Raw genomic sequence first — 5,913 nt, forward strand, 5'->3', positions numbered from 1 at the left:
ATTATTGAATTGGCACCTCATATGGCAAAGGGTGAATGTATTTAATTTATAGAGATCTTATAAATGGATAAGGAAAAAAACAGGCAAAAAATGGGTGACCCATCCCAAAATAATAGACAGTTGTGGCTGATAAATCCTAAGGTGAGCTCCAATAATCCCCACCTTCTGGTATCCACACCTTTTTGTAATCCCCTCCCCTTGAATGTGGGCAGAACCTGTGACTCACTTCTAACTAATACAATATGGCAAAGGTGATAGGTTGTCACTTCCAAATTATGTTGTGTTATATAAAGCTCCATCTTAGCAGAATGAATCAAGAGATCCTCCCTGCTGGCTCAATTAAATAACCAGCACATTGAAGAAGCCCACATGGCAAGGAACTCTGTGTGGTCTCTAGGATCTACAGAGGCCTCAGCCAACAATAACAAAAATCCAGGGCCCTCAGCCAGGCAGCCACAAGGAAATGAATTCTGCCAACAATCTCAATGAGCTTAGAAGCAGATTCTTCCCCAGTTGAGCCTCCAGATGAAAATGCAGCCCAATCGACACCTTGATTGCAGCCCTGGGAGATCCTGAGCAGAGGACCTGGCTAAGCTATGCCTGGACTCCTGACTCACAGAAACTGTGATGTAATAAATGTATGTATTGTTTTAATACTAAATTTGTGATAATTTGTTATGCAGCAATAGCAAGTGAATACAACACTTCAGGAAAGGAAATAAAAATGAGTCTTTTTAAAAAATGCATATGTATTTATAATTAGGTATTAGTTTAACATGGTTTAACACTTTGGCATTTTTTGTTTTTTGTTTTTTGAGACAGAATCTTACTCTGTCGCCCTGGGTAGAGTGCAGTGTCCTCATTGTAGCTCACAGCAACCTCAAACTCCTGGGCTCCAGCAATCCTCCTGCCTCAGCCTCCTGAAAAGCTGGGACTATAGGCACTCACTACCACGCCCGGCTAATTTTTATATTTTTAGTAGAGATGGGGTCTCGCTCTTGCTCAGCCTGGTCTCAAACTCCTGAGCTCAAGCAATCCTCCCGCTTCAGCCTCCGAGAGTGTGGTTTAACACTTTGAAAGGTAAACATTTCCTCCCCCTCCTATCCACCAACCACCCAGTCCCTCATACCAGTAACAGTCTCTGTTACCAGTTTCTTGATTATGCTTGCAGAGCCGATCCTTGCATATGTAAGCAATCAAATTTATATTTCTTTATAGTTTCTTTAACTTTTTCCTTTTTATTTAAGTGGTATTATATATTATATATGCTGTTCTGAACATTTTAAAATTATTTATGTATTTTATTTTTTATTATTTATTTATTTATTTTTAAAATTAAGACAGGGTCTCACTGTGTTGCCCAGGTTGGACTCCAACTCCTGGGCTCAAGCGATCCTCCCACCTCAGCCTCTCAAGTAGCTGGAAGTACAGGCTCTCGCCACCAATCCTAGCTTTTATTTATTTATATTTTAGAGATAGGGTCTCACTGTGTTGCCCAGGCTGGCATGCAGTGGCTATTCACGGGCATGATCATAGCACACTATGGCCTTGAACTCCTGGGCTCAAGCAATCTTCCTACCTTAGCCTCCTTTATTTTTCTTTTTCAGTTGTGAAATTCATCATTGTCTTGGTCTGTTCCTGCTGCTATAACAAAATTCCTTAGACTGGGTAATTTATAAATGACAGAAATTCTCACAGTTCTGGAGGCTAGGAGTCCAAGATCAAGGCCTAGCATTCGGTGTCTGGTGAGGGCCTTCTTGCAGCATGGCAGAAGGGCAAGAAGGGACGAGCAGCTCCCTCACACCTCTTTTATAAGGTTATTAATCCCTGTGTACCATGAGGTATGTAAATTAGTGTTCAGAGCAGAACTGCATCTAGTAGGAAACGAATGGAAAACCTTAAGTGCCTGTCATAGTAGAGTAGAAAAATTAATTTTGGTTTATTAATACAGTGGAAACCACACAGCAATAAAATAAACAAGTCACAGCTTCATGCATAACATGGTTGGAGTACGTAAAAAGATTCTTGAGCTAAATCAGTAAGTCACAAAGGAAAGGTATGAGTCCTTTTTTATAAAGGTCAAAAATAGGTGAAACTAAACTACTGTACAGTGTCTGAGAATGCATGCATAGGAGGAAAAACTATAAACAAGGCAAGGTGCTCTGCCCTCATGACCTGGTCACCTCTCAGAGACCCCGTCTCCTAATACCATCACCTTGGTGATTAGGTTTCAACATATGAATTTTGGAGGAACATATACATTCCAACCATAGCCATCATACACACAGAAGAGTGTGTGAAACATATAAGTACAACTGAAAGACAAAGCCAACATTTGTGTTACCATTATCCAGGCCAAGAAATAAAATATAGCCAGTATCTTAGCAGCCCGGCCCTAACTCTATGGCCTCTCCTGTCACATACCCTTTGCTTCGCTGAAGATGTAACCACTACGCTGACTCCAGTCATTATCATTCCCTTGCCCTGTGAATGGAGTTTTCCTTCCTATGCACTCTCAGACACTGTACAGTCATTTGGTTTCACCTATTTGTGACCTTTATAAAATAGGAATCACACTCTTCTTTTGTGACTTACTGATTTAGCTCAAGATTCTTTTTAAGCAATCCAGCCATGTTGATCCATGAAACTGGGACTTGATCATTTTATTACCATGCAGTTTCCACTGTATTAATAAAACACAATTTATTTTTCCACTTTACTATGGATAGACATTTGAGGTTTTTCATTTTTTTCCTATTAGAAACAGTTCTGCTCTGAACACTAATTTGCATAATTTCTGGTACACATGGGCAAGGCTTCCTCAAGAGTATATATGCAAGGAGAGGAATTGCTGGGATAAAGAGTGTGCACATCTTCAGTTTTTCTAAATAATGCCAAATTGATTTTCTGAGCAGTTTACCAATTTATGCTCCTGCTAACAGTGTATGAGAGTTCCTATTACTCCCCCTTATTGACAACATTTAGTATTGTCAGATTCTTAATTCTAACCACTCTGATGAGCACACAGTGCTGTCTTACTGTGATTTTAAGGTTTTTTTGAAATCACAGAAAAAGTAAATTTTTTTTGTTTTGTTTTGTTTTTTAATTTTCGGTACTCTACACATTCAGAGAAACTTCTCTAGTAATGAACTATAGAAATGATCGCTTAAAGTACAGTCTTTTTTTTTTTTTTTTTTTGAGACAGAGTGTCACTCTGGTGCCCAGGCTAGAGTGCCGTGGTGTCAGCCTAGCTCACAGCAACCTCAAATTCCTGGGCTCAAGCAATCCTACTGCCTCAGCCTCCTGAGTAGCTGGGACTACAGACATGTGCCACCATGCCCAGCTAATTTTTTTTTGTATATATATTATTAGTTGTCTGGTTAATTTCTTTCTATTTTTTGGTAGAGACGGGGTCTCGCTCTTGCTCAGGCTGGTCTCGAACTCCTGAGCTCAAGCGATCCTCCCGTCTCAGCCTCCCAGAGTGGTAGGATTACAGATGTGAGCCACTGTGCCTGGCCTAAAATGGATTTTTAAAAAACTCAATATAGTCTTCCTTTGTAAAGATGTATCATAATTTGTTTCATCAGTCCTCCATTAAGTGGGCATTTAAGTTGTATTCCATCTTTTGCTATTATAAACAATATTACTTACTGTGCATATCCTTGAACATGCCATTTCACACATAAGTGAGTATATCCGTAGGATAAATTCCAAGAAGTGAAATAATTAAATAAAACTGAAGTTTAACTGTATTAAACTTGCATTTAATAGTGTGTTAGATATGCCAAATTGATCTTTATTGAAGTTCACCAATTTACACTCCCATCCACAATGTACTACTATACATTCTTCACATGATTGCCAACATATTAAGAAACCCCTTCGTCTTTGGCATATGTGATAGTGACAAGAAGAATACCACTGTGGTTTTGTTGTCTCTCTTTTGGTAACTGAAGGTGAGCATCTTATCATATACTTAAGACCCACTTGCAACACTTAAGTGCACATATAGTAATAACATTCATTGGTGTCGGGCAGATGCGGGGGAGGGGATGGGTATATACACATGTAATGGGTGCGGTGCGCACCGTCTGGGGGATGGACACACTTGAAGCTCTGACTCGGGGTGGGGGGGGGGAAAGGCAATATATGTAACCTAAACATTTGTACCCCCATAATATGCTGAAATTAAAAAAAAAATTTTTTAAAAAGACCCGTTTGGCTGGTCCGATGGTAGTGGGTTATCAGAACTTATTAACATTAGTGTCACTAAAGTTGGTATTCAACCCCCCACTGCTAAATTTGACTGGCTTTAAAAAAAAATAAAAAGAAAAAAAAAGTCCTGAGTCCCAGCTACTCGGGAGGCTGAGGCAGAAGGATTGCTTAAGCCCAGGAGTTTGAGGTTGCTGTGAGCTAGGCTGACACCACGGCATTCTAGCCCAGGCAACAGAGTGAGACTCTGTCTCAAAAAAAAAAAAAAAGAAAGAAAGAAAAAGAAAATTAGGTGTAAAGGTATAGTGACTGAGTGGGTGGGGAATCAGGGTGCAAAAGACTAATTTGTTTACTGTACATCCCTTTGCACCTTCTGGATTTTCTACTATGTGCATGTATAATCTACTTAAAGTACATTAAATAATTTTAAAATGTATTGTGCTCCTATTATGGGTCAGGCGTGTGCTAAATTCTAGAGGTACAGTGGTGAGCAAAACAGAAACCTCGCCTTAGGGAGCTCCCAGTCTAATGACAGAAGACACTGAACCAGTGTTCCAGTGATGTGCAATGAGTGCTATGACACAGCAGCACACTGACACTGAGGCACTTGGAAGGAAAGTGACGAATAGCAGGGATGTCCAACAGTCTTGGAGGTGGGCAGACAGCCTGAAGCTAACATGGGAAGCAGAAAGAAGAGGGAGCCAAGTCTGTGGACATGGCTTAGGGGACAGGAAGCCCCAGCAAAGGAAACAGCGCTTGGGAGGACAGCAAAGCTCGGTCAATTTAAGGAACTGAAAGAAGCTCAGCAAAACCGGAAGCTGACTTGAATCAAGTTGGTTTTCAGAAAAAGCCATGCTAAAAATGTGGAGAAAGGATTGAAAAGGACAAAAGTAGAGTTGAGATCAGTTAGGAAGTTTCTGTTGTCATCAGACAAGACGGGACAAGAGGCAGGGTTAAGAGGGTGGGAGTAGGGACAGAAAAGATGGGACAGATTCAAGAGATCCTGGGAACTTAGAATCTACAGGCTTAATGATTGGGTGATGGGGTGATGGAGACAGAGGGTTGTTACGATAATAAAAGCACATATGTTGCACCTGTCCAGCACTTGGCGTGATTTTGACATTCAGTCCCCTCAGTGATCAGGGAGGTAGGTACTGCCATGATGAGAGTTTACAGACTAAACATCGAAGGAGGTTAAGAAACTTGCTTTGCACTCTGGGAGGCCGAGGCAGGCGGATTGGAGTTCGAGACCAGCCTGAGCAAGAGTGAGACCCTGTCTCTACTAAAAATAGAAAGAAATTATATGGACGGCTAAAAATATACAGAAAAATTAGCTGGGCATGGTGGCACATGCCTGTAGTCCCAGCTACTCGGGAGGCTGAGGCAGGAGGATTGCTTGAGCCCAGGAGTTTGAGGTTGCTGTGAGCTAGGCTGATGCCACGGCACTCACTCTAGCCCGGGCAACAGAGTGAAACTCTGTCTCAAAAAAAAAAAAAAAAAAAACAGTTAGATAGAAAAAAAAAAAAAAAGAAACTTGCTTGAGGTTTTTAGGAAGATAATTCTGGCAGCAACATGGAAGCTTGACAGATTTGGAAAAATAGGTCGTAGAAACTCCAATACATGCATTGGTACTTTCATAGGCATCTTCCAAGCATAACCACTCTGTGCCAGGAACCACCAACCCCAGGGAACACAGAGACA

At 40.9% G+C, this 5,913-nt stretch overlaps 1 pseudogene; it reads right to left on the reverse strand.

Moving 5' to 3' along the window:
* Window positions 1-3,105: 3,105 nt before the first annotated feature.
* Window positions 3,106-3,181, reverse strand: LOC123640799 (annotated as a pseudogene).
* Between the last annotated feature and the right edge of the window lie 2,732 nt (window positions 3,182-5,913).

This window comes from Lemur catta, chromosome 6 (assembly GCF_020740605.2).
Source record: "Lemur catta isolate mLemCat1 chromosome 6, mLemCat1.pri, whole genome shotgun sequence".
NCBI classification, from domain to species: domain Eukaryota; kingdom Metazoa; phylum Chordata; class Mammalia; order Primates; family Lemuridae; genus Lemur; species Lemur catta.